This window comes from Rosa chinensis, chromosome 1, assembly GCF_002994745.2.
Source record: "Rosa chinensis cultivar Old Blush chromosome 1, RchiOBHm-V2, whole genome shotgun sequence".
Lineage (NCBI taxonomy): Eukaryota > Viridiplantae > Streptophyta > Magnoliopsida > Rosales > Rosaceae > Rosa > Rosa chinensis.
The window spans coordinates 19,180,704-19,190,408 of record NC_037088.1 but is presented as its reverse complement, the minus strand read 5'-3'; positions in this window follow the sequence as shown (position 1 = coordinate 19,190,408).

The window sequence follows — 9,705 nt, the reverse complement described above, 5'->3', positions numbered from 1 at the left end:
AGCCGGTCAATGAAAATATATGAATAAAAAATGAGTTGGCTAACTGACAGGCTTGATAGCACTACACCCAAAAATAAATATTTATTTACATCAAACAATTAAACCAATAATTTGCTACTCTTTTATTTTTATCTATTCAATTGATCAATGAAAAAGAAAAAAGTTAACCGTACATTATTCTACCTTCATAATGCTGCTTAGTTGTTAAGTTATTAATTAAAAAAAAATTACTAGTTTCCTACTCTAATATAAAACTATGGACTATTTTGAGTATTTTCAATAAATCTTTATACTAGATAAGTCTTTATATATTCTTTTATATAATTATATGCTTAAAAAAAATAAAAACCGCCTAGGCACCCGCCTAGGCATCTGGGCGCTAGTCCCTTGGCCACCGCCCGACTAGCGCCTAGCGATTTTTCGAACCATGTATATGCCATTTTGAGATATAGGAATCACAGCCCGTCAGCCCACTTTGCCCTTAATCATAAGGGTGCCATCGATTCCTACTTAATATACTGATATACATATGTTTATTTATTATAGATATATGTTATTTACCAGAGATAGTGTTACATATAGCTGTTATATTGACGAGAGATTTATAGCATTTTGTCATTGTATATTATGAAGATCTTAAAGCCACATTGCTAAAAGCAAAATCTCAAAAGCAAAGTGTCATAATAAGCATATTGCTTAACAAATCCTCAAGGAATTCAAATACATGAATGATTCAAGTTCATGAAAGGTTGAAAGAGCCTGAAGCTCACTCATGGAATCAAAGAGTCTAAAGCTAGCTCATATGTACTCATTTCGTTCTAGTCAACGAGATCTAAATTGCCTTAATGAGTACTATGAAGAGACTACTATCAAATTCGAATTATGAATATAATGTTGCAACCTATTCTAACTTTCGCAAAGTTATGAATTATTTAGAGCTTATATGAGACATATCAATACACAAAGATATTGATGTGTATGGCTAGGTATGCCATGATGATTTTTCAATGTTTTAAACTATACAGAGTTAAATGCGTCAATTTCTTTATATTGTTTAGCTATTACTTTGTGTATGATTTTGAGCATATGAAATTGTTTTCTAATCTTATCATATGAGGTAAGGCTTATTGAAAATCATCTAGCTTTGTTAGTATTACTTTAACTTTGTAGATATGAAATTTTTGATGAGCCCCTATATGCAAAGCAACAATGGTCTCACTTCAATGATAGACACATCAAACCAATATACATGGTACATGTAGCTTATCGCATACATGAATGAGGCTTGCAACAATCAGGGGGAGATTCTCATCAGGGAGAGCATCCAGAAGCATGCTACCTAGGACATATGCATGTTGTGCTCTTTTTGTCCTTCAACCAGGGCTATTTTTGTCCCACTGGATTTTTGTTACCTGGCAAGGTTTTTAAAGAGGCAACAATAAGCGCGTCCACTATCATCATTCATTGGTATTGACATCCAAGAGGGAGTGTTGTAAATATTATTATTTATGTGGATGTCCATGTAAATACTCATTAGTTATGTACTTTGATGTAAACTCTACCTCTATATAAAGAAGGCTAATGAGACTTAATGATAACACTTCTTCTCCTCCCAACTATTTTCTCCTGCCATGATCCACTTCTGGTGGTATTTCATGATATAGTCATGTCAATCGGCTTTCTTATTATACAATGAGATCCATGAGCGGGAGAGGTTATACATCTCTGGTAATATTGGAGGCATAGGATGCAAAGAGACAATAATATGTGCTCTTCTAGAGCCATCAATCAGATATGTAAGATCTAAGATGATTGTTATATTAGTCCCATAAGCATAAGTCTCAGTAATGTTTTCTGGACACCATGGATAAAATTGCATTGCCTGAAAGTCACTCAAAACATAAAGTTTGAAGATGACACAAATCAAATTTGCAAGAATTGAACAGTGGATCTCATAGGATATACACGAAGTTTCTTGTTTGCCTTATACAGGTAAAACATGACGTTCAATTATTGTATTGTTGTTTGATGTAGATTAATAACATCAAATGCATTTTGAACTTCTGGCCAAAATGATTATTTGAAATATCGAGTTTAAACTTTATGACCATTGAGGGACTTTAGATAATCATTCACATAGATAATAATATTTACAACAAACGGTTGTTTTTAATTTTATCAAAAACACGATATTATTCATTACTTTTAGTTTAAATTGCTTATAAAGCTACCCAAACGCAGCCTGATCCCTCGTGTCCTTTTCGTTAAAGTGGGAGCAGAGCGGGTAAAAGACGAAAGAGAATAATTGAACTGGGACCCAGACAAAAGCTGTAAAAGGACTTGGTTTAAAATAGCGATAGTTCTCGAATAATTGGATCAATAGTAAATCTACAATCAATGCATCGTATTTTGGTTGTCAATTTTCTTGATGATTGATGGAAATGCATAGACCTCCTTTTCCAGAGTTCTCTTCGGTTATCATATTAGGACTGGTGCCTTTCGTGCAAGAACTTTTAGTAGTGGGTGACGAAGACCTAATCATAATGCAAGAACTTTAAGCATGAGTCATTCTCCCAATATTTTTTCCTGCATGGCTAGCTTTTTAATTAATCAACACATATTAGTGACTTTAGTAAAGTTGCCTGTTTGGATTTTTCTTGTCATCCTTTTCTGTGTATTATTAATTAGCTTTCTCGTACGTGATCGATATTACTAGTGAAGTCAGAATTGTTACTCTGCCAAAGCTATCTATCTTGATTTTTCAGAACCAGATCGATACATTATTTTTGTTCGTTTGGACTCATCAGGACGAAAGTGGTAGACAACTGCAGGGCTGATCGATCTGACTTTCTTTTTTCTTTTTTTTACTATTGAAAGGGTCAATCTGCTTTTTCTTTCACGTTATTGTTATTAATTTTGGAGATGAGCTCCCACCGGTTCCAATTTGTTTATTGACATTTTGAGCGAATTATTAGCATCTAACTATCCAAAGTGCAATAAAGTTATGTTTGAATCCAAAATTAACATTTTTTCCCGACAAGGGAGACTCGAAAAAAACCGGGCTAATATCAGTGGCCAAACCTATTTATTTTCGACAAGTTCGGAAAATATTGTTTAGAGGTTAAATAAGACCTACTTGGAGATCAAGCAATATCGAAGCAAATCTGAATATTCCTCGATTTACTATTTAATTATCAAATATTTTATAATTAATGGTGATTTGTATGCTTGATTACCAAGATTATGCAAAAGAGAACAATAACGTGGCCCTGTAAGTATTATGGTTTCCCATACAATTAATGTGCAATGGCATATATGGAAGCATGCAATCATGCTTGATAGTGGCCATAATGATGTATGTATGGTGGCTCATGCATGGTTAAATTAGGGAAAGTTACCATGCAATCAAACATGGCAACGTGCTGTGCTTCTCTACCTATATTCAAGAGTACTCATGCAATTAAGTACTATCTATGGTGGGCCATCATTCACTACCAATGGTGTGCAAGCGAGCAAGTCTTCCATGCAATTAAGGTTTCATGAAGGTGGAGCAGTTTGAGTAAGTTACAATCATGCTTAATTGCAATAAACAAGGGGTATATATTCCTGCATGCCACTATGCTACGGAGTTTTCGCAGAGATATATATACTAAGATACGTGCATATCCTACAGTTCGCATCCAAGAGTTTACATCCTAAGAGGCAATTAACCTTTACCTATACTCTAGCGGCGACAGAGGATAATTATTAATTATTGTACGATAGATATCAAAACTATTAAGTGTTTTGATTTGATTCAAGGCCAATAACTGTGGCCTAAAATATAGTATTGCATTCCTATTAAGAAGGAGAATCTACGAGTAGCCTATATATAGAGGCTAAAGACGATATACAGGGACAACTCTCAAATGAATAAATCCCTCGGATTATCAAGCCTCCCCGAAGCAAACCTTCAACCTCGTTGAAACTCGGCGACCGTGCTTCCAGTCCTAGTCTCTCCAAGAGCCGACTGTTAGTGCTACTGCCACCGATACGACCAGCGAAGCAAGGATAACGCCCTCGCAACCCCGCGAAGCTAAAGTCACGCTTTAGCAAAACCCGTGCTTTCTCCAATTTCCTAGTGATTGCTCTGCTTAGTCTACAACACTAAGTATCGATTCGGTGAATGCAAGAGACCACAACCAAAGCCCTTATCCGTAAGGCAAGAAGTCCTTTTCCGAAAGGCAAGAGAAGAACCTTGTGACGAGGTTGGTGCTCTCCTCGTCCACATCGTTTGAGAAGAAGTCAGGTCGAGGGACGCCCCGACGACTACACCCCACAGTGCTGGCACGCTCGCGCATTCAAAAAAGACAGTTTGTACCGCACTGATTTCCATGTCAAACAAGTTGTATAAAGTTATATTGCATTCACAATCAAAATTAATTGGCAGTGGTTAGTTGACTTGTGTTTCATAACTGAAAATGGCCCAAATTATTATAAACACATAAATCATCTTGTTTGTGTTTAAGGACACCTAGTTTGTGTGTCTAGCCCAAACTCTAGTTACTTGTCTAAATTGTAATAGGGTTAGTCTTACAGATAGATACTTGGATATTTCAATCATTTGTACGATTCAATTTCTTTGTAAGACTCTAATTCTTTACTTATAATCCTCTGTATAAAAAGGCCCCTATTATCAATGAAAGTACAAATCATTCTCCCCATATTCAGATTCCCTGAAACACGTTATCAGCGTGAGTCTCTAACCCTTATTCCAAAAATCCAAAACCCTGGAAAAGAAAAAAAAAAAAATATATATATATATATATATAGCTGCCGGTTAGGCTCGCTCCAGCCGCGTTATGTAACGTCCCGAACCTAAATTTACCAGTTTACGAGTCTTTCGATTGGTAAACGACACTTACATTTACTTTTTTGCTCCGTTTCGACCTTTTAGGGGGCCCTAAAAGTTGACTTTTTGTTCGGTTCAAAATTTGAGAAAATTTCCTTCCTGAAAGTCGTAGAGGACATTAAACCGGGTTCGTGGACATGCAGCACGTTAAAATTGGAGCTGTAACGAAAAAGTTATATAAGTTGGAATGCAATGGCAATTTTGTAAATTGGGGGATTTTTTTTTGGTATATGGGGGTTTCCCAAAGGGGAAATTATTTTCGGGGGCTTCCATTTCTGGAAGCTGAGGAGAGAAAGAGAGGGAACTCGAGAGAGAGAGGGAGATAGCCGGTAGTGGGCTTCCCGACCTCACCACTGGCGTTTCCGGCCACCCCCGGCCGTGCAACCGGGCTCCCATCGACGTCTCATCTTCCTCTTCCTCCCTATGGCAATGATGCATGATGACAATGGCAGAATATGGTGCAGTAAGCTTGATTTCCGGCGAGCTTGCTTTTTGGTTTTTTGGCCAATTAGCAATTTTTCGGCCATGTTAGACTACTCCACCATCTGGGCTTTTTAGCCCCTTCCTCCACGGTCCTAATCCACCAAGTTTCATGTTCCAATTCAACTGGAGGAAGGTGAATCGAAGATTTGAGCTAGATTTGGAGATTTCGGGTTTGAGGACAACGGATATGCGAGTTGAGGACGGGAAAGTTGGACGGCCGATGTAGCCGCAAACCTTGAGTGGACATTTATTTTAAATTAATTGTGCATGCAGTATATTATTATTTTCTAATTGAGGTTTAATTTATTATTTGAATTATTGAGTTTTATGATTTTATGAGCTTGATTTCTTGAGATTTATTATGCTCTATGAGTTACGGGATTATTAGTGGATTTCCTTCCCAAGGGCTTTCAATAGATTTTCAAACTATTTATTTATGAGTTATTGAGTTAATAAGTGATTTTCGGGAAGTGATTGATTAAGAAAATATTATGAGAATTATTGATTTCGAATATCGATTTATATGAGGATACATGAGTACGAATGTTTTATCAAATATTTGAGCATGATTGAATTATCGAGATTTCTTAAGTTATGAGCTCCGAATTTATCATCTTTGAAGTTATATATTGAGATTTCTTTCCAAAATCATTTATTGATTTATCGAGTATTGGATTTGTGCTTTCGAGGATTTGTTGAGATATTGAGCTTGAGTTATCGAGAAATTCCTGAGTTATGCTTTCGATGAATTATTGATGATTTAGTGAATTAATATCGAGTTTCTTTCCGAAAGCAATTATTTGAAAGAGCTTGATTCCATTTTATTGAGGAGGTAAATAAGTCAGCGCATGCATGTATTACCTGGTCGGCAGTCCCTTCCAGAATATTCCGGTCGACAGTTCCCTCCAATGCGTCATCTGGTCGGCAGTCCCCTCCAGATGGCATGAAGTAGTTAGTCGGCAGTCCTCTCTAACTACCTATGGTTAGTCGGCAGTCCCCTCTAACCATCACCTGCTCGTCCGGTCAGCAATCCCCTCCTATGTGTCACTGGTCGGCAATCCCCTCCAGGTGGCATGAGATGACTACTCAGCAGACCCCTTTAGTCATCGTCTATTTTGAGATATGATTTGAGATTTTAAAGAGATTTCGAGATGATCGACAGGACATAGTTGAGATTTTAATCAAGATGATGATTAAGAGTGTTTCTAAGATTTTTATTGCATGCGAGGTTTTAGAGAATAACTTGGGAAAGCATTAAGTTTCACTTGTTTATTCGAAATTACTTATTCTTCGTCCACTCACTCTAACGGTTTTCAAATGTTTTTCCCCTGGGCCCTTTGGTTTCAAATGCCCAGTTTGCAGGCCAGATTAGCTTGAGGTCAAGCGTACATGGGATTGAGGCATAGTTGTCATAGCTTTCGGATTATAAAAGTATATGTCCTTTATCTTGTATTCTATCTTCTTGTACGCATGTACATTAGATTGCTCTGATATTTGTTTTGTGAAACGGGAGATGTTGTGATTTAGGGAACATGGTGGCTCCAAAAGGGTGGATTATTTTAGAAGTGTAAATGTCTTTCTACAGGTTTTGGGTAATTCACTTTTAGAGGGAGTTCTGCCAAATTGTTGGTAGAATTTCTTCTAAGGTGGGCCCCGCAGGGCCACTTCGGATTTCAAGGTGAAATCCGGGGTGGGTCCTATCACGTTAGCCTCTCTAGCATCTACTTGCGTACGTCTGCACGCTCTCTGCGTACGTCCTGCAGGCATCAGCAGCCTTTGCTGAGTGCATTTCTGATTCTTGCACGATTCACTCTCGATAGCTTTCACGCACGTCTGCTGCACAAGACATCAACCAGCCTTGCCAGTTGCAATCTTGCACGTCCGCCTACACATGGCATTGAAGCTTGTCTGCAGTCCCACCCAAGGATCGAAAGCACCCTGCAATCCTACAATAAGGATCGAAAACCACCCTGCAATCCTACGAGGAGGATCGGAAAGCACTTTGTAATCCTAGAAGGTAAACTTTTCTAAAGTTCGTTCTTTTGAGTACTTTAATTCTCGTTTAATAAATATATTGGGTTTGGGTTTAAATTTTCAACATGATTATTAAATTGGTTGAGTTTGAGTTTGTCTTCTGTGACACGACAAATACCTTGACTTGACACGAACCCAACACAACACGATCCATTGACAGCCCTATTCAAGAGTGAGTACAACTCTTGGGTGAGAGAGTGAGTTCTTGGAAAATTCTATGAGTGTGGGTGTACAATGGTTACAAGTTTGAGTTATGGCGATTTAGCTCAATCATATCTCTTGTATTGTAATTGTTCTCATAGTGAAAAACATGTATCTCTCCGGATGAAGTATGCATGGATTTGTGTAGAACCTCGTTAAATTTCGGTGTTCTCTTATTGCTTGTTTTGTGATTTGTTTATTTTTCTATAGTTGTATTCTGTGAGCCTTGATGGGAAAGATTGTAATTACCTAATATCAAATCTTTATAAATCCATAAACAAAATTATATTTTTCCAACAATAGAGCTTTGTTTTTGTATTCCCACTTTCAACTAGGCCTCATCAAAAAGCCCGCGGATCAAGTGGGCCGATGGATGCCCGCCGGCCCGCAGGGCTTTTGGCTCGGCCCGGCCTGTCAAAAAACCCGCAAAACCCCGCCTTGGTGGGCCGATGGACGCCCGCAAAAACCCGGCCCGACCCATAGGCATGGCCCACCAAAAGCCCGCTAGGCCCGGCCCGTAAAAGCCCGTTAGGCCCGGCCCGTAAAAGCCCGCAAAATATTATATATATATATATATATATCTGTGTGTGTGTGTTTATAAATATATATATATATAGACACATATAGTATATATATTTGTGTGTGTGTTTATATAGATATATATATATATATATATATCAATATATCATATATGTGCATGTGTGTGTGTGTTTATATATATATATATGTGTGTGTGTGTGTGTGTGTGTGTGGAAGTTTTTATACTATTATATTTCTATATAAAATATGTGCATATACATATTCTACATATCGGTTGACCAATCCGATCGGATTGAAAATATGGTGAAATTGGCTAAATTTTTTACCACACTCATAATTTATTGTAATAAACTCATCCAACGGTCGGTTTTTCCATTTTCTTTGAATTGATAGGGGTTGCTCTTTGGAGTGTATGATATATAAATATAGGTTTATAAGAGTAACTACGTTTGACCTATTTGATCGAATTCGAAACGAGAACCAAATTGGCTGGATTTTCTACAACCACCATAAAACATTACAATCTCTCCATCGAGCGGTTGGTTTCTCCGAATTCATTTTCTACTTCATGGTTGCTTTAGAATGAACCTAAACAATTTAAATGCAATGTATAAGTCATACAACTATAGGAATAAAATTGGTATAGACCAATGTGTTTGTAATTAAAATTAATTTTTTTTTTATCTTATGTCCACGCACATCCATTGATGGAATATATACAAACGTGATGTGAAAAAATAAGCACGTTTCGCAGTTGTCACGGCATCGGTCAACCAATAAAACATATAAGTGACTACGGTTGACCAATCCGATCAGATTCGAAAATATGGTGAAATTGGCTAAATTTTTTACCACACTCATAATTTATTGTAATAAACTCATCCAACGGTCGGTTTTTCCATTTTCTTTGAATTGATAGGGGTTGCTCTTTGGAGTGTATGATATATAAATATAGATTTATATGAGTAACTACGTTTGATCTAGTTGATCGAATTCGAAACGATAACCAAATTGGCTGGATTTTCTACAATCACCATAAAACATTACAATCTCTCCATCGAGTGGTTGGTTTCTCCGAATTCATTTTCTACTTCATGGTTGCTTTAGAATGAACCTAAACAATTTAAATGCAATGTATAAGTCATACAACTTTAGGAATAAAATTGGTACAGACCAATGTGTTTGTAATTAAAATTAATTTTTTTTATCTTATGTCCACGCACATCCATTGATGGAATATATACAAACGTGATGTGAAAAAATAAGCATGTTTCGCGGTTGTCACGGCATCGGTCAACCAATAAAACATATAAGTGACTACGGTTGACCAATCCGATCGGATTCGAAAATATGGTGAAATTGGCTAAATTTTTTACCACACTCATATTTTATTGTAATAAACTCATCCAACGGTCGGTTTTTCCATTTTCTTTGAATTGATAGGGGTTGCACTTTAGAGTGTATGATATATAAATATTGGTTTATAAGAGTAACTACGTTTGACCTAGTTGATCGAATTCGAAACGTGAACCAAATTGGCTGGATTTTCTACAACC